General features: G+C 44.2%; 1 long non-coding RNA gene and 1 pseudogene across 1 annotated transcript; both read right to left on the bottom strand.

The window, feature by feature from the left end:
- The window catches only part of LOC128703454 (alpha-aminoadipic semialdehyde synthase, mitochondrial-like), a 32,635-nt pseudogene extending 11,766 nt beyond the window's left edge, over positions 1 to 20,869 (bottom strand).
- On the bottom strand, positions 12,743 to 15,133 carry LOC138855534 (uncharacterized). Its single transcript, XR_011394774.1, has 2 exons — positions 13,912 to 15,133; positions 12,743 to 13,822 (listed from the first exon to the last, which is right to left on the bottom strand). It is a non-coding gene; the product is annotated as an uncharacterized lncRNA (long non-coding RNA).

Below are 20,869 nucleotides of genomic sequence, written 5' to 3'. Positions count from 1 at the left end.
TGGCTACAGTACTCCAGAGATGTGAGGACAAGGGAACTGTGGCTACAATACTCCAGAGATGTGAGGACAAGGGAACTGTGGCTACAATACTCCAGAGATGTGAGGACAAGGGAACTGTGGCTACAGTACTCCAGAGATGTGAGGACAAGGGAACTGTGGCTACAGTACTCCAGAGATGTGAGGACAAGGGAACTGTGGCTACAATACTCCAGAGATGTGAGGACAAGGGAACTGTGGCTACAGTACTCCAGAGATGTGAGGACAAGGGAACTGTGGCTACAGTACTCCAGAGATGTGAGGACAAGGGAACTGTGGCTACAGTACTCCAGAGATGTGAGGACAAGGGAACTGTGGCTACAGTACTCCAGAGATGTGAGGACAAGGGAACTGTGGCTACAGTACTCCAGAGATGTGAGGACAAGGGACCTGTGGCTCCCGTACTCCAGAGATGGCTACAATACTCCAGAGATGTGAGGACAAGGGAACTGTGGCTACAGTACTCCAGAGATGTGAGGACAAGGGAACTGTGGCTACAGTACTCCAGAGATGTGAGGACAAGGGAACTGTGGCTACAGTACTCCAGAGATGTGAGGACAAGGGAACTGTGGCTACAATACTCCAGAGATGTGAGGACAAGGGAACTGTGGCTACAGTACTCCAGAGATGTGAGGACAAGGGAACTGTGGCTACAGTACTCCAGAGATGTGAGGACAAGGGAACTGTGGCTACAATACTCCAGAGATGTGAGGACAAGGGAACTGTGGCTACAGTACTCCAGAGATGTGAGGACAAGGGAGCTGTGGCTACAGTACTCCAGAGATGTGAGGACAAGGGAACTGTGGCTACAGTATAGTACTCCAGAGATGTGAGGACTCCAGAGATGTGAGGACAAGGGAACTGTGGCTACAGTACTCCAGAGATGTGAGGACAAGGGAACTGTGGCTACAGTACTCCAGAGATGTGAGGACAAGGGAACTGTGGCTACAATACTCCAGAGATGTGAGGACAAGGGAACTGTGGCTACAGTACTCCAGAGATGTGAGGACAAGGGAACTGTGGCTACAATACTCCAGAGATGTGAGGACAAGGGAACTGTGGCTACAGTACTCCAGAGATGTGAGGACAAGGGAACTGTGGCTACAGTACTCCAGAGATGTGAGGACAAGGGAACTGTGGCTACAATACTCCAGAGATGTGAGGACAAGGGAACTGTGGCTACAGTACTCCAGAGATGTGAGGACAAGGGAACTGTGGCTACAGTACTCCAGAGATGTGAGGACAAGGGAACTGTGGCTACAATACTCCAGAGATGTGAGGACAAGGGAACTGTGGCTACAGTACTCCAGAGATGTGAGGACAAGGGAACTGTGGCTACAGTACTCCAGAGATGTGAGGACAAGGGAACTGTGGCTACAATACTCCAGAGATGTGAGGACAAGGGAACTGTGGCTACAGTACTCCAGAGATGTGAGGACAAGGGAACTGTGGCTACAGTACTCCAGAGATGTGAGGACAAGGGAACTGTGGCTACAGTACTCCAGAGATGTGAGGACTCCAGAGATGTGAGGACAAGGGAACTGTGGCTACAGTACTCCAGAGATGTGAGGACAAGGGAACTGTGGCTACAGTACTCCAGAGATGTGAGGACAAGGGAACTGTGGCTACAATACTCCAGGGAGGACAAGGGAACTGTGGCTACACTCCAGAGATGTGAGGACAAGGGAACTGTGGCTACAGTACTCCAGAGATGTGAGGACAAGGGAACTGTGGCTACAGTACTCCAGAGATGTGAGGACACAGGGAACTGTGGCTACAGTACTCCAGAGATGTGAGGACAAGGGAACTGTGGCTACAGTACTCCAGAGATGTGAGGACAAGGGAACTGTGGCTAACTGTGGCTACAGTACTCCAGAGATGTGAGGACAAGGGAACTGTGGCTACAGTACTCCAGAGATGTGAGGACAAGGGAACTGTGGCTACAGTACTCCAGAGATGTGAGGACACAGGGAACTGTGGCTACAGTACTCCAGAGATGTGAGGACAAGGGAACTGTGGCTACAGTACTCCAGAGATGTGAGGACAAGGGAACTGTGGCTACAGGAGATGTGAGGACTGTGGCTACAGTACTCCAGAGATGTGAGGACAAGGGAACTGTGGCTACAGTACTCCAGAGATGTGAGGACAAGGGAACTGTGGCTACAGTACTCCAGAGATGTGAGGACAAGGGAACTGTGGCTACACTCCAGAGATGTGAGGACAAGGGAACTGTGGCTACAGTACTCCAGAGATGTGAGGACAAGGGAACTGTGGCTACAGTACTCCAGAGATGTGAGGACAAGGGAACTGTGGCTACAGTACTCCCGAGATGTGAGGACAAGGGAACTGTGGCTACAGTACTCCAGAGATGTGAGGACAAGGGAACTGTGGCTACAGTACTCCAGAGATGTGAGGACAAGGGAACTGTGGCTACAGTACTCCAGAGATGTGAGGACAAGGGAACTGTGGCTACAGTACTCCAGAGATGTGAGGACAAGGGAACTGTGGCTACAGTACTCCAGAGATGTGAGGACAAGGGAACTGTGGCTACAGTACTCCAGAGATGTGAGGACAAAGGAACTGTGGCTACAGGAGATGTGAGGACAAGGGAACTGTGGCTACAGTACTCCAGAGATGTGAGGACAAGGGAACTGTGGCTACAGTACTCCAGAGATGTGAGGACACAGGAACTGTGGCTACAGTACTCCAGAGATGTGAGGACACAGGAACTGTGGCTACAGTACTCCAGAGATGTGAGGACAAGGGAACTGTGGCTACAGTACTCCAGAGATGTGAGGACACAGGAACTGTGGCTACAGTACTCCAGAGATGTGAGGACAAGGGAACTGTGGCTACAGTACTCCAGAGATGTGAGGACACGGGAACTGTGGCTACAGTACTCCAGAGATGTGAGGACAAGGGAACTGTGGCTACAGTACTCCAGAGATGTGAGGACACAGGAACTGTGGCTACAGTACTCCAGAGATGTGAGGACAAGGGAACTGTGGCTACAGTACTCCAGAGATGTGAGGACACAGGAACTGTGGCTACAGTACTCCAGAGATGTGAGGACACGGGAACTGTGGCTACAGTACTCCAGAGATGTGAGGACACGGGAACTGTGGCTACAGTACTCCAGAGATGTGAGGACACAGGAACTGTGGCTACAGTACTCCAGAGATGTGAGGACAAGGGAACTGTGGCTACAGTACTCCAGAGATGTGAGGACACGGGAACTGTGGCTACAGTACTCCAGAGATGTGAGGACACAGGGAACTGTGGCTACAGTACTCCAGAGATGTGAGGACACGGGAACTGTGGCTACAGTACTCCAGAGATGTGAGGACACAGGAACTGTGGCTACAGTACTCCAGAGATGTGAGGACAAGGGAACTGTGGCTACAGTACTCCAGAGATGTGAGGACACGGGAACTGTGGCTACAGTACTCCAGAGATGTGAGGACACGGGAACTGTGGCTACAGTACTCCAGAGATGTGAGGACACGGGAACTGTGGCTACAGTACTCCAGAGATGTGAGGACACGGGAACTGTGGCTACAGTACTCCAGAGATGTGAGGACACAGGAACTGTGGCTACAGTACTCCAGAGATGTGAGGACATGGGAACTGTGGCTACAGTACTCCAGAGATGTGAGGACACGGGAACTGTGGCTACAGTACTCCAGAGATGTGAGGACACAGGAACTGTGGCTACAGTACTCCAGAGATGTGAGGACAAGGGAACTGTGGCTACAGTACTCCAGAGATGTGAGGACACGGGAACTGTGGCTACAGTACTCCAGAGATGTGAGGACAAGGGAACTGTGGCTACAGTACTCCAGAGATGTGAGGACAAGGGAACTGTGGCTACAGTACTCCAGAGATGTGAGGACAAGGGAACTGTGGCTACAGTACTCCAGAGATGTGAGGACAAGGGAACTGTGGCTACAGTACTCCAGAGATGTGAGGACAAGGGAACTGTGGCTACAGTACTCCAGAGATGTGAGGACAAGGGAACTGTGGCTACAGTACTCCAGAGATGTGAGGACAAGGGAACTGTGGCTACAGTACTCCAGAGATGTGAGGACAAGGGAACTGTGGCTACAGTACTCCAGAGATGTGAGGACAAGGGAACTGTGGCTACAGTACTCCAGAGATGTGAGGACAAGGGAACTGTGGCTACAGTACTCCAGAGATGTGAGGACAAGGGAACTGTGGCTACAGTACTCCAGAGATGTGAGGACAAGGGAACTGTGGCTACAGTACTCCAGAGATGTGAGGACAAGGGAACTGTGGCTACAGTACTCCAGAGATGTGAGGACAAGGGAACTGTGGCTACAGTACTCCAGAGATGTGAGGACAAGGGAACTGTGGCTACAGTACTCCAGAGATGTGAGGACAAGGGAACTGTGGCTACAGTACTCCAGAGATGTGAGGACAAGGGAACTGTGGCTACAGTACTCCAGAGATGTGAGGACAAGGGAACTGTGGCTACAGTACTCCAGAGATGTGAGGACAAGGGAACTGTGGCTACAGTACTCCAGAGATGTGAGGACAAGGGAACTGTGGCTACAGTACTCCAGAGATGTGAGGACAAGGGAACTGTGGCTACAGTACTCCAGAGATGTGAGGACAAGGGAACTGTGGCTACAGTACTCCAGAGATGTGAGGACAAGGGAACTGTGGCTACAGTACTCCAGAGATGTGAGGACAAGGGAACTGTGGCTACAGTACTCCAGAGATGTGAGGACAAGGGAACTGTGGCTACAGTACTCCAGAGATGTGAGGACAAGGGAACTGTGGCTACAGTACTCCAGAGATGTGAGGACAAGGGAACTGTGGCTACAGTACTCCAGAGATGTGAGGACAAGGGAACTGTGGCTACAGTACTCCAGAGATGTGAGGACAAGGGAACTGTGGCTACAGTACTCCAGAGATGTGAGGACAAGGGAACTGTGGCTACAGTACTCCAGAGATGTGAGGACAAGGGAACTGTGGCTACAGTACTCCAGAGATGTGAGGACAAGGGAACTGTGGCTACAGTACTCCAGAGATGTGAGGACAAGGGAACTGTGGCTACAGTACTCCAGAGATGTGAGGACAAGGGAACTGTGGCTACAGTACTCCAGAGATGTGAGGACAAGGGAACTGTGGCTACAGTACTCCAGAGATGTGAGGACAAGGGAACTGTGGCTACAGTACTCCAGAGATGTGAGGACAAGGGAACTGTGGCTACAGTACTCCAGAGATGTGAGGACAAGGGAACTGTGGCTACAGTACTCCAGAGATGTGAGGACAAGGGAACTGTGGCTACAGTACTCCAGAGATGTGAGGACAAGGGAACTGTGGCTACAGTACTCCAGAGATGTGAGGACAAGGGAACTGTGGCTACACTGTGGCTACAGTACTCCAGAGATGTGAGGACAAGGGAACTGTGGCTACAGTACTCCAGAGATGTGAGGACAAGGGAACTGTGGCTACAGTACTCCAGAGATGTGAGGACAAGGGAACTGTGGCTACAGTACTCCAGAGATGTGAGGACAAGGGAACTGTGGCTACAGTACTCCAGAGATGTGAGGACAAGGGAACTGTGGCTACAGTACTCCAGAGATGTGAGGACAAGGGAACTGTGGCTACAGTACTCCAGAGATGTGAGGACAAGGGAACTGTGGCTACAGTACTCCAGAGATGTGAGGACAAGGGAACTGTGGCTACAGTACTCCAGAGATGTGAGGACAAGGGAACTGTGGCTACAGTACTCCAGAGATGTGAGGACAAGGGAACTGTGGCTACAGTACTCCAGAGATGTGAGGACAAGGGAACTGTGGCTACAGTACTCCAGAGATGTGAGGACAAGGGAACTGTGGCTACAGTACTCCAGAGATGTGAGGACAAGGGAACTGTGGCTACAGTACTCCAGAGATGTGAGGACAAGGGAACTGTGGCTACAGTACTCCAGAGATGTGAGGACAAGGGAACTGTGGCTACAGTACTCCAGAGATGTGAGGACAAGGGAACTGTGGCTACAATACTCCAGAGATGTGAGGACAAGGGAACTGTGGCTACAGTACTCCAGAGATGTGAGGACAAGGGAGCTGTGGCTACAGTACTCCAGAGATGTGAGGACAAGGGAACTGTGGCTACAGTACTCCAGAGATGTGAGGACAAGGGAACTGTGGCTACAATACTCCAGAGATGTGAGGACAAGGGAGCTGTGGCTACAGTACTCCAGAGATGTGAGGACACGGGAACTGTGGCTACAATACTCCAGAGATGTGAGGACACGGGAACTGTGGCTACAATACTCCAGAGATGTGAGGACAAGGGAACTGTGGCTACAGTACTCCAGAGATGTGAGGACACGGGAACTGTGGCTACAATACTCCAGAGATGTGAGGACACGGGAACTGTGGCTACAATACTCCAGAGATGTGAGGACAAGGGAACTGTGGCTACAGTACTCCAGAGATGTGAGGACACGGGAACTGTGGCTACAGTACTCCAGAGATGTGAGGACAAGGGAACTGTGGCTACAGTACTCCAGAGATGTGAGGACACGGGAACTGTGGCTACAGTACTCCAGAGATGTGAGGACAAGGGAACTGTGGCTACAGTACTCCAGAGATGTGAGGACACGGGAACTGTGGCTACAATACTCCAGAGATGTGAGGACAAGGGAACTGTGGCTACAGTACTCCAGAGATGTGAGGACACGGGAACTGTGGCTACAGTACTCCAGAGATGTGAGGACACGGGAACTGTGGCTACAGTACTCCAGAGATGTGAGGACACGGGAACTGTGGCTACAGTACTCCAGAGATGTGAGGACAAGGGAACTGTGGCTACAGTACTCCAGAGATGTGAGGACACGGGAACTGTGGCTACAGTACTCCAGAGATGTGAGGACACGGGAACTGTGGCTACAATACTCCAGAGATGTGAGGACACGGGAACTGTGGCTACAATACTCCAGAGATGTGAGGACAAGGGAACTGTGGCTACAGTACTCCAGAGATGTGAGGACACGGGAACTGTGGCTACAGTACTCCAGAGATGTGAGGACAAGGGAACTGTGGCTACAGTACTCCAGAGATGTGAGGACATGGGAACTGTGGCTACAGTACTCCAGAGATGTGAGGACAAGGGAACTGTGGCTACAGTACTCCAGAGATGTGAGGACAAGGGAACTGTGGCTACAGTACTCCAGAGATGTGAGGACACGGGAGCTGTGGCTACAATACTCCAGAGATGTGAGGACACGGGAGCTGTGGCTACAGTACTCCAGAGATGTGAGGACAAGGGAACTGTGGCTACAGTACTCCAGAGATGTGAGGACAAGGGAACTGTGGCTACAGTACTCCAGAGATGAACATCCTAGCCAGGAAAATTGTTACAGTTATGGAAAATGCTGAATCTGTAGAGATCATTTGAGTATAACCAATCCAGGTGGTGTATAACCAAGCCAGGTGGTGTATAACCAAGCCAGGTGGTGTATAACCAAGCCAGGTAGTGTATAACCAAGCCAGGTGGTGTACAACCAAGCCAGGTGGTGTACAACCAAGCCAGGTGGTGTACAACCAAGCCTGGTGGTGTACAACCAAGCCAGGTGGTGTACAACCAAGCCTGGTGGTGTATAGCCCAGCCAGGTATTTTATAGCCCAGCCAGGTGTTGTATAGCTCAGCCAGGTGTTGCACAACCAAGCCAGATATTGCATAAGCAAACCAGGTATTGCATAACCAAGCCAGGTTTTGTATAACCAAGCCAGGTGTTGTATAACCCCTACAGTATTTACAAATATACATAAACCACAAACAATAAATATATCATTCTCCTTTTTAACTTTGAATATGTGTAGTGGGAGTTCATGGGAGATATGATGGTGGGAGTAAAACACACTTGTTGGATGGTAACACTTACATTAGCAGAGTATGAAGGGGGAGAGCCCAACCTGCTGTGTCTTGCCTGGCGTAGACCTATGCGGGAACTGAGGCCAATGCAGCGCAGCCCACGCACTCATGCGGGATCACGTGATGTCATACAAACTAGTCACTAGGCCTAGCAAAGGGGTCATGTATGTAAAACATATAGGTGGTACTAACTATGATACTAAGATAAGCTATACAACACATACAGGGGATCAGCAACTATGCTGACATATGTACAAAAAAAATTCCTGTGATAAAATGTAAAGTGTGGTCAAACACATGTACTAGAGCAGTATTCCTGCAATAAATGTAAAGTGTGGTCAAACACATGTACTAGAGCAGTATTCCTGCAATAAATGTAAAGTGTGGTCAAACACATGTACTAGAGCAGTATTCCTGCAATAAATGTAAAGTGTGGTCAAACACATGTACTAGAGCAATATTCCTGCAATAAATGGCTATTCTTTTATCACAATACCATACACTACAGGTGCGCCTCAACCTACAATGGTTCAACTCGGGATATTTCAACTTTACGATGGTGTGGCAACAATTACTGTGGAGGTGAAACTTGAGATAATTACTCAATATGAAGGCAACAAGTCCATAACTTGTATTCATTTACTGACTTTTCAATACTGGTATTTAGTTAATTATTATTCAGTGACAGTAGTTATTTATTGACTTATTTATCATATCATTCATATCTGACAAAATATTTTCGATGGTTTTGTGGGAACATAACCCCACTATAAGTCAATAAGCATCTGTAGTCCAAAATGTAACAAAAAAAGTATTTTACAAATTCACATTATTCCATTCTTATGAGATGACAAAGTTATTAATCTTTAAACACAAAAAAAAAAAATAATGCCACTACACTTTTTACAATAGTTAATAAAGTGATCTTCTCAATACATAAGAGTTTCACAAGGCAAGCCATTCAGCCTTTAATAATCCAGCCTGACAGACTTACCTTCAGAGTCATTGGGAAGCTCTAAACTCGTACTGATTATACAGCACCTGAGAAACAACAAATGATGGTTTTTTATATATAAGATGATTCAGTAAAAACACAGCAACAAGGCAAGGTTACCCAAAAAAGAAGACACTTTGACCATCATTCACACCATCACTGTCTTGTCAGAGGCACACAGATACACATCCTTAATAATTAAGTACTATTTGCAACTTTCTGTATTTAAAGCCCTTGGTTTACCTTCCTACTACCTTAATAAAACACCGATAAAACAAGGATAATGTACTTACAAAACCGTTTATCCTAAAGTACACTAACTTACATTTACTGGTACATAAAACCTCTACGTATTAGAAAACACTAATTGTCAACTAAAATGCTAAACAATAATGACAAAAATTTGTAACTGGTCAATAATTTGGAAAGGAAATATTTAGGGAGCATTTGTTTCCTCATGTACTTTTATAGTGGCCCAGGATGTACCTTTGTTAAGTGACTTTATAATGGTCCAAGATATACCTTTGTCAGTATAATGGTACAGGATGTACCTTGTCAAGCAACTTTATAAAGGTACAGGATGTGCATTTGGGAGGTCATTGATGTAAATAAGAAAGAGTAGAGGACCTAGGACAAATATACATGAACCACAAACAATAAATACAACTACAGGCTGAGTATTGGAAGTCACGCCATTTATGAATACATACTAATGTCTTCACTAAGCCTAGGTAGTAGGTTGGTAGACAGCAACCGCCCAGGGAGGTACTACCGTCCTGCCAAGCGAGTGTACAACGAAAACCTGTAATTGTTTTACATGACGGTAGGATTGCTGGTGTCTTTTGTCTGTCTCATGAACATGCAAGATTTCAGGTACGTCTTGCTACTTCTACTTACACTTAGGTCACACTACACATACATGTACAAGTATATATATATACACCCCTCTGGGTATTCTTCTATTTTCTTTCTAGTCCCTGTTCTTGTTTATTTCCTCTTATTTCCATGGGGAAGTGGAACAGAATTCTTCCTCCGCAAGCCATGCGTGTTGTAAGAATCAACTAAAATGCCGGGAGCAAGGGGCTAGTAACCCTTTCTCCCGTATAAATTACTAAATTTAAAAGAGAAACTTTCATTTTTCTTTTTGGGTCACCCTGCCTTTTGGGATACAGCCAATATATTGAAAGAAAGAAAGAAGTCTTCACTAAGATAAGATTTTATGTGAGAGAGTGTCCTCCTCCATAGGGAAGTGGAACAGAATTCTTCCTCTGTAAGCCATGCGTGTTGTAAGAGGGAACTAAAATGCCAGGAGCAAGGGGCTAGTAACCTCTTCTGTATATGTTACTAAATGTGAAAGGAGAAACTTCTGTTTTTCCTTTTGGGCCGCCCCGCCTCGTTGGGATACAGCCGGTGTATTGAAAGAAGAGTGTGTCCTCTGACCCCATAATGCTCTAGTTTTAGGTGCATGGTAAGATAAGATAAGATTTTGTTCGGATTTTTAACCCCGGAGGGTTAGCCACCCAGGATAACCCAAGAAAGTCAGTGCGTCATCGAGGTCTACTGTATCAAATGCTTTACGTAGGTCTATGAAGAGCCCCAGAGGATATTCATTTTTTTCAGTTGCTGTATATAGTAATTCGAGCATCTGAATAATTGATCATTTGTGCTTTTATTCAGGTCTAAACCCAAACTGGCAAAGGTTCAGTATATTATGGGATAGGAGGTAGGAGTAGATTTGTTTATGGATTATTTTTTCGAAGATTTCAGAGAGCAAAGGAGAGTTAGATGTTATTCTGTAGTTATTTAGCTCTGTATATATAGTTATACGTATAGTACTTTGAGGTGTCCCGTGCTGTCTTGAGTATGGATGGCAAGGGTCACCCTGATCCTCAAAAGAGTCAATCCTACAGAACTAAGTAACTAAAGATCAATATATAATTTGCCTTTGTTCTCTAAAGTCTTCAAAAAAATAATACATAAACAAATCTACTCCTGCCTCCTATCCCATAACATACTGAACCCCTGTCACTTTGGGTTTAGGCTGAATAAAAGCACAAGTTAGATACTGGTCTGTTTTACCTCATGTTAATAATAGAGTAAATGAACTTAATTACGAACTACTCTCAAAAATCTTCGGAAAATTAATTCATAAACAAATCTACTCCTACCTCATCTCCCAAAACATACTCAACCCCTGCCAATTTGGATTCAGGCTAATGATGCTATTATACTAATGATGCTATTATACACATGCTAGAACATATATACACTGCAATAGAGAAAAAAGAAGTCCCACTGGTTATCATAAATTGAGGTTATCATAGATTGATTGTATCATAAATTGTACTACCTCATACATTAACCCTTTGGGGGTCGACAGGTCCTCTCAGAGACTTGTTCTCAGGGTCGGCCAAATTTCAAAAAAAAAAAATATTTATTTTTTCTTATGAGAAGATAGAGAATCTTTTCCCGATCATAATGGCACCAAAAGTATGAAATTTGATGGAAAACTTACGGAATTATGCTCTCGCGAAGTTAGCGGTCTCGACGATGTTTAAGCATCAGCGATTTTGCCCACTTTGAGCCCTATTTTCGGCCAATTCCAGTGTACTAGTCGACAAAAATCATAATTATTTCGCTAGAACTCCATTTTTTCCATCAAATGAGTACAAGAAACCACCCATTTACCGATTTCAACTATCCAATACAGTGGTCAGAATTTAGCAATTTTGCCTTTTCACACAAATTTCAAAAGATGCCAATTTCCAAATAGGGTCCAGAATAAACAAGAAAGACATTCCTGGCACTAAAATAACAAGTTCTCTGTTCGTTAGTCACATCCCCAGGCCCCTCTTATATTTCTTTGGCTTTCCACTTTGAATTTTTATTCTTACAAAAAAAAAATAAGATTTACTGTTATGCAGACTACTGCATTAGTGTAGAAATGGTATAAATAATATCAGCGCACTTGTGAAAGAATATTAGACTCACCAGTTGATGTGTATTGGATGCTTGGCATGATTTGTTTACTTTTGAAATTTGGTAAAAATCGAATATTTCTGCTACTTTGAGCTCAATTTCAAGGTACTTTTCATTGTAAAACCAGTCAAAATCATCTCAATTTCTGTAATATGTCTTCCATTCTATAAAATGAGACCAAGAAAACTAGAATACAACAATAAATACCATACGAAAATACAGTGCAAATTCGCTGTTTTAATCCAAAAACACGGTCAAAGTTTTTTTTCTCATTACGCACTGTGTGCTGCAGGATTTTTTTATACTGTGCACACTGACCACATAGACCCATTCTTTCATATGTAGGCCTACCAGCTTTCTCTCACTAGATTTGAGGGCATTAGAATTTAGGCATACTAGTATATCAAAAACCCTGAGTCGTAAGACGTACTAGTACGTCCGAAACCTCCAAAGGGCTAATAATAGAGTAAAATATAGAATATTTGTATTTTACCACTGTAAAAGAACTAATTACGAACTTAAAAATGTAAGATTGTATCATAAATTGTACTACCTCAGATGCTCGAATTACTATATACGTACTGTACAGCAACTGAAAAAATGAATGTCCTCTGGGGCTCTTCACAAACCTATGGAAAGCATTTGATACAGTAGATCACTAAAACTAAAACTATATAACTATCAGGGGCTACTACAAGTGCTATATAATTGTCAGTGACTACTACAAGTACAGTGGATGCTCAGTTAACGGCCGCATTGGCTAATGGCAAAATCAGTTAGCGGCACTTTTTGCATCAAAATATTGGCTAGGCTAACGCCCAAGAACTTGATTAAGGGCATTCGTCCCAAACGTGTCCACGCGGCCTGAGCCACGGCCACCCGTCCACTCCATGTAGTGTGCCATTGTTTACAAGCCAGTGAGGATGATTCCACGCATACATGTGATATATTTTGTATTATTCCATTGTTGTTAGTGCTTGTAACTGCTAAATATACCACCATGGGCCCAAAGAAAGCTTCTAGTGCCAGCCCTGTGGTAAAGAAGGAAAGAAGCACAAGCGAATTAAAAAAAAAAAAACTCGTAGCAAAGTACCAAAGTGGAGGAGGAAGAGAGAGGAGAATGTGCCTTCTGCAGTGATTCAGTGATTCTACGATACGTACGATACTAAAGCAGCAGGTATCGATAAAGGCTATAGTGCCAGCCAGTGATAAAGTGTAGAATTAACAGTGTAGCAAATAAGTTAAGCGAGTAAGCGACAGAAAAACGATATGAAAGTAACTCTCCAATGTTGTTGGATGTGTATAGAACCGCTGAACATATGCCGCCCTGCTACGTATCTTCCACCACCCTAAACCTCTGCCAGCATCTCCTCCATCGAACTAATTAAACAAACATCTCCTCCAAGGTAAGTGTAAATATAAGTGTGAGTATAAAAGTAAATTTTTTTTCCTCAACCAACCGGCCGTATCCCACCAAGGCGGGGTGACCCAAAAAGAAAAACGAAAGTTTCTCTTTTTAAATTTAGTAATTTATACAGGAGAAGGGGTTACTAGCCCCTTGCTCCTGGCATTTTAGTCGCCTCTTACAACACGCATGGCTTACGGAGGAAGAATTCTGTTCCACTTCCCCATGGAGATAAAAGTAAATGTAAGTGTAAATATAAAAGGACCCCAATGGAAATACGTAAGTCACTCTGACTTTTTTGGGTTATCCTAGGTACTTTACACACATGGTGCTATGTAAGATAATCTACGTACATAACTATTTGTGTACACCTGAATAAACTTATTTATAAATTACAATGTAAATATTTCTTTATTTATAAATTAAAATGTAAATATTTCTTATTTATAAATTACGTACATTAAGTGTGATAGTGGTGGTGGGTTCTGCTGCCGCCTCACCTTATTTACCACCACTATGTAAATATTTCTTATTTACAAATTACGTACATTAAGTGTGATAGTGGTGGTGGGTTCTGCTGCCGCCTCACCTCCACCACCACTATGTACGGCGTCTCTCAGTGGCCATTATAAACCCAACAACAACACTTCCACCACTTACTCCTCACATACATTATAACATATTTTATTCATGTTAGAATATATATCATGTTTCTATGTTATTAATAGTGTTTATTATGTCATATTAGATGAATTGTGATAGATAAATAAGCCATAGAGATGATAATAGCATCATATTGAAGCATAATAAACTCGCCTTCCTCTCCCCTCCAACCTGTCTGCCATACACCAACAAGAGTCAATAAAGGTAAGTGTGATGTTAAATATTCATTTATCCATTTTATTATTGCTTTATATTTATTTGTCATTGTTTTCTGTATTTATATTTAATCTTTAAAAAAAATGTTTTTTGCTAATAATTTTGGCTGTCTCAAACAATCAAGAAAACTGTTCTTATGACCAAGAAAATGACCTTATAAGAAATTAATTTGGTGAGCAGGACAATAACCTTGTATGCAGGACAATGACCTTGTGAGCAGAACAGTGACCATGTTTACCTGGAGAGAGCTCTGGGGTTCAACACCCCCGTGGCCCGGTCTGTGACCAGGCCTCATGGTGGATCATGGCCTGATCAACCAGGTTGATACTGCTGGCCGCACGCAATCCAACATATGAACTACAGCCCAGCTGGTCAGGTACTGACTTTAGGTGCCTGTCCAGTCTGCTTGAAGACACCCAGGGGTTTATTGGTAATCTCCCTTATGTATGCTGGGAGGCAGTTGAACAGACTTGGGCCCCTGACACTTATTGTGTTGTCTCTTAACGTGCTAGTGACACCCCTGCTTTTCATTGGGGGGATGTTGCATCATCTGCCGAGTCTTTTGCTTTCGTAGGGAGTGATTTTCGTGTGCAAGTTTGGTACTAATCCCTCTAGAATTTTCCGAGTGTATATAATTATGTATCTCTCTCGCCTGTGTTCTAGGGAGTACAGGTTCAGGAACTTCAAGCGCTCCCAGTAATTGAGGTGTTTTATCTCCGTTATGCGCGCCGTGAAGGTTCTCTGTACATTTTCTAGGTCAGCAATTTCACCTGCCTTGAAAGGTGCTGTTAGTGTGCAGCAATATTCCAGCCTAGATAGAACTAGTGACCTGAAGAGTGTCATGTGAGCAGGACAATAACCTTGTAAGCAGGACAATGACCATGCGAGCATGACAAGGACCTTGTGAGCAGGACAATGACCTTGTGAGCAAAAAATACTGACCTTGTGAGCAAAGACAGAGATGCATCTCTCAGTATGTTCTTCATATTCGACAGCATCCTACTGTCCACTGTCTTTACGAACCAAGTGGTCACGACGGCTCACCTCACAAGAATAAACATGTTGGTCGCTGCTCACAGAAAGAAAATAACTAAGTCACCCAGGAGAAATAAACATGGCATGCTTTGTAACCAGTTAGTGATGGAGGTTTGAGCCTTCACCCAGTAATCCAACTGGTGTGGGTCGCATCCTGGGGACAAAATTACTGTATTTCACAACTTATGATTTGTTTTATTTCAATGGTTCAGCATCGGATATAACTGGGAGAGCTACAGCCCACCCCACACCCCAAAATAAAAAAAGGCACAATACCGTGACTGGAACGATACACAAATAACCCGCCCCAGTCACTGACCATCAGTTTATAGGATGCAGGGTGGTTTCTGGAGACATTTTATGGAAAAAAATGCGTCTAATAAGCCGCAAAATGCAGAAACCCAAGTTGCAGGAAATGCTCTACATAACAAGGGATTTTCTATACACATAGTAGTATGTCACTGATGTCAGTTATGGTCTGTATACCTTGTACAGTTAGTCCTTGACTTACAAACATATTGAGAATCTTGTGTATCATATCATTACAGGAGGCCCTCCATATTCACAAGGGTTGGGGATCAAGAACCTCGCGAATCTTGAAAATTCGCAAATGCTTGGTGCATAAATATGATGTAGGGAAATATAATAATACTGTAGTGCTCGCTAATGTTTTGATGCGCAAATATATTGCAGCGAAATACAATAATAGCATTTACTTAGCCTAACAACATTGCTTCCTTAACCTACCGAACCATGAACAATCATAAAACACATGAAAACTTCATAAAATATTGTATATACATGTTATGATTGGGCGGCTGGGCATTTGTGAATATTTGAAGCTCGTGAAAGTGGAGGGCTAGCTGTATTGTGTATAATATCATTATTATACACAATACAGAAAGTCCCCAATGTGTTCTAAGTTGAAGACTTCCTCTATAATGAATATTATAGACAATACACGAGATTCTCGAGGTGTTTTTAAGTCAAGGATTTACTGTACATGAACTTGCAGAAATAAAGATTATTATTATTATTATTATTATTATTATTATTATTATAATTATTTATCATGCTAAACAATTCTTACAACCAAAACACTAGCTCATTCTTTATTTTCAAGCACCAACATGATCAAAAGTTTAGAATTGCACCAACAGTAGAAACATCACTGTTAAAGGCACAGGAAGGTGCTCCTTGACTTACGATGGGATTATGTTCTAACGAACCCATCGTAAGTTGAAAATGTCATAGGAGAATATAAATATGATATGCTAAATAAATAACAAATTAATAACTACTGTCATTCAATCAGTAAATAAACAAATAATTACTGTAACTAACTAAATACAGCCTCTCCTCACTTAGCGACGTACTCCTTTACCGATGCCTCGGACTTACAATGGGCTCTCTGACCAGTATTCATACCTAAATAATGTATATTAGAGCTGATTTCCTCTCTTCTGTTTATTACAATATACAGTACACTGCTGTATTGGTTGACACAAACCCACTACCATTATAATATGCTCCTCACTTAGCGACGAATTTGTTTAATGATGTGGTCTCATGAATGGAACTCCATCGTTAAGTGAGGAGAGGCTGTACCAGTATTAAAAAGTAAATGAATGAATACAAGTTACCTTCATGTCGTGTAATTATCTTAAGTTTCATCTCCAAAGTAATTGCTGCTACACCATCGTAAAGTTGAACTCTCGTAAGTCGAACTGTTGTAAAGTCAAAATATTGTAAATTGAACCCAAAATGCTCTGCATGACTATGAGCTTCCTGCTTGCACACCTAAATGTCACCCATCACTGTACAAGCACTGTAACATGTTAACCATCACTGTACAAGCACTGTATCAAAGGACCCCAATGGAAATAAGTCACTCTGACTTTTTTGGGTTATCCCAGGTTCTCTACACATATGCTGCTATGTATGATAATTCTATGTAACTGTATTTGTGTATACCTGAATAAACTTACTTACTTACTTACTTATCATGTCACCCATCATTGTACAAGCACTGTATCATGTCACCCATCACTGTACAAGCACTGTATCATGTCACCCATCATTGTACAAGCACTATCATGTCAACCATCACTGTACAAGCACTGTATCATGTCACCCATCACTGTACAATCACTATCATGCCAATCATCATTGTACAAGCACTGTATCATGTCAACCATCACTGTACACACATTGCATCATGTCAACCATCACTGTACACACATTGTATCATGTCAACCATCACTGTACATTGTATCATGTCACCCATCACTGTACAAACATTGTATCATGTCACCCATCATTGTACAAGCACTGTATCATGTCACCCATCACTGTACAAACATTGTATCATATCACCCATCACTACATTATATCATGTCACCCATCACTGTACAAGCACTATCATGTCAATCATCACTGTACAAGCACTATCATGTCACCCATCACTGTACATTGTATCATGTCACCCATCACTGTACAAACATTGTATCATGTCAACCATCACTGTACAAATTTGTATCATGTCAACCATCACTGTACGAACATTGTATTAAGCTGAAATAAACATTTAACTTTGTCTGTGCCCGGTTAGTGGTGTAGGTTTGAACCTTCATCCAGTAATCATGGTACAGTCTGTGACCAGTTAGTGGTGGAGGTGTGACCAGTTAGTGGTGGAGGTGTGACCAGTTAGTGGTGGTGGTGTGACCAGTTAGTGGTGGAGGTGTGACCAGTTAGGTCACTCATCATTACTCACCCCATGTACAGCAGTTTGAATCCCTATCCGGTCCTTTCGTTCAGGAGTTTCAGATTCATCTAATGACTTACCTCCATGTTCAGTGACTTTCTTCAACGCCTTCACAGAGACATACTCACGGGGCAGCTCCTGAACTATCTCCTGGGCCCCCTGTGACACGTTCCCGGTGCCGGTGAAGATGAACATCAGAGAACCAATGGATTTCGGCATCATGCCCAGCGAAATTTCATAGCCGGTGTCACGAATTGACTGTCTTGCCATCTCTGTGTTGCGGTAATTATGGGCGGGTCCAATGTGCTGTAGGAATCAACTGATTCAATATTTACTGATTATACTAATTATTTGTATTATTATAGCAGTTACTGATAATAAGACTGACAGAACTTATTGTCAGTACACTACTGCCAGTAGAGTATTGCCCATCGTGCAGGGGTATTTGTAATGGCATACCATGAAGTGTGTGTGATGCCCAAGTGCTAGGAACATACCATGAAGGGTGTGTGATGCCCAAGTGCTAGGAACATACCACAAAGGGTGTGTGATGCCCAAGTAGTAGCATACCATGAAGGGTGTGTGATGCCCAAGTATTAGGAGACAAAGACCAAGTCCATTAAGAATGTTGATCATGCCAGCAACTCCAGCGGGTTCATACTTGCCCAGCAAATCGCCACCACACCACACGCTGGCCTTGCCTGTCACACATATGCTCGTAGTCCAGCAACCGGATGTTCTGAAAACACAAAATACTGTGAATTTCTCAGCTCACACACTGAGGTCCGGGGGTTGATTCGCGGTACGGGTGGAAACAGTAGGTCGTGTTTCCTTAAGACACCTGCTGTCACTGTTCACCTAGCAGTAAGTAGGTACCTGGGTGTTAGTCACCTTAAACCTGCTGTCACTGTTCACCTAGCAGTGACCATTGTGGGTGGCATCCTGGGGGACAAGATTGAAGAACCACAATGGAAATATGTAAGACAAACAGTCCTCGATGACCCACTGACTTTCTTGGGTTATCCTGGGTGGCTAACTCTCCCTACCCTGGGTTATCCTGGGTGGCTAACTCTCCCTACCCTGGGTTATCCTGGGTGGCTAACTCTCCCTACCCTGGGTTATCCTGGGTGGCTAACTCTCCCTACCCTGGGTTATCCTGGGTAGCTAACTCTCCTTACCCTGGATTATCCTGGCTGGCTAACACTCCTTATCCTGGGTGGATAACTCTCCCTACCCTGGGTTATCCTGGGTGGCTAACACTCCCTACCCTGGGTTATCCTGGGTAGCTAACTCTCCTTACCCTGGATTGTCCTGGCTGGCTAACACTCCCTACCCTGGGTTATCCTGGGTGGCTAACTCTCCCTATCCTGGGTTATCCTGGGTAGCTAACACTCCCTACCCTGGGTTATCCTGGGTAGCTAACTCTCCTTACCCTGGATTATCCTGGCTGGCTAACACTCCCTACCCTGGGTTATCCTGGGTGGCTAACTCTCCCTATTCTGGGTTATCCTGGGTAGCTAACCCTCCCCACCCCAGGTTATCCTGGGTGGCTAACCCTCCCCACCCCAGGTTATCCTGGGTAAGTAAGTAAGTAAATTTATTCAGGTATACACAATACAGTTACATAGAATTATCATACATAGCAGCATATGTGTAGAGATAACCCTCCCCAGGTAAAAAATGCTAACAAATATTATGTGATCTTACCTTCTCTAAAATAGCATCAAGGAGCGGCATGTTGGCTTCCTGGGCTTTAATAGTGTGAGAGAAGAAACAGTACGTTCTGTTTGGTATAAGCTGATCAATGGGCACCTGCTTCACCCCTATGATCACCGGTGCTTCTGATAGGTCCTCTTGTATCTTGGCTCCCACATTCTGATAGGCCTGTAATGATAAGACTACAGTAGTCTCCCTATACCCATGAGGGATATCTTCCAAGACCTACCATGGATGCCCAAAACCACAGATAGTACCCAACCATATGCACATACAGTGGTACCCCGAGTTTTGAACAGCTCCCAACTCGACCAATTATGTAAGTGTATTATTGTCCGTGCCTCTGTAAGTGTATTTTTGGGGTCTGAAACTGACTAATCTAATTTACATTATTCCTTATGGGAACAAATTCATTCAGTAACGGCACTTGAACAGCCTTCTGGAACGAAGAAAGTTTGAAACTCAGGATACGACTAAGTTGTTTCTCACTTACATACATACCTATGATGAAGTTTAATTGATAAATTACACACAGTAAGTGGAGAATTATCACTTTTTTACTAATGAGAAGCACTTGATGGCTTGTCTTAGACTCTGAACAACTGCCACCATCACTACTGTCATGTCTTACCAACATTATTAAGCTAAATTAAGGATATGTTCAGGCCACGGTAAACCGTGGATAACCGAAACTGTAGAAACCGAATCTCTGCATATGCGGGTTCTACTGTACAGAAACGTATGAATATAAGATTGGAGGAGCACTGCAGCAGGCCTACTGGCCAATGGAAATAAGTCACTGACTTTTTTAGGTTATCCCAGGTTCTCTACACATATGCTGCTGTGTATACCTGGAGTATACCTGGAGATAGTTCCGGGGGTCAACGCCCTCGTGGCCCGTTCTGTGACCAGGCCTCATGGTGGACCAGGGCCTGATCAACCAGGCTGTTATTACTAGCCGCACACAGTCCAATGTACCAACCACAGCCCGGCTGGTCAGGTACTGACTTTAGGTGCCTGTCCAGTGCCTGCTTGAAGACAACCAGGGGTCTTGAAGACAGCCAGGGGTCTTGAAGACAACCAGGGGTCTTGAAGACAACCAGGGGTCTTGAAGACAACCAGGGGTCTTGAAGACAACCAGGGGTCTTGAAGA

This window comes from Cherax quadricarinatus, chromosome 98, assembly GCF_038502225.1.
Source record: "Cherax quadricarinatus isolate ZL_2023a chromosome 98, ASM3850222v1, whole genome shotgun sequence".
Classification (NCBI taxonomy): Eukaryota; Metazoa; Arthropoda; class Malacostraca; order Decapoda; family Parastacidae; genus Cherax; species Cherax quadricarinatus.
Note: the sequence above shows the minus strand (reverse complement) of the source record. Positions and strands in the feature narration are given on the sequence as shown.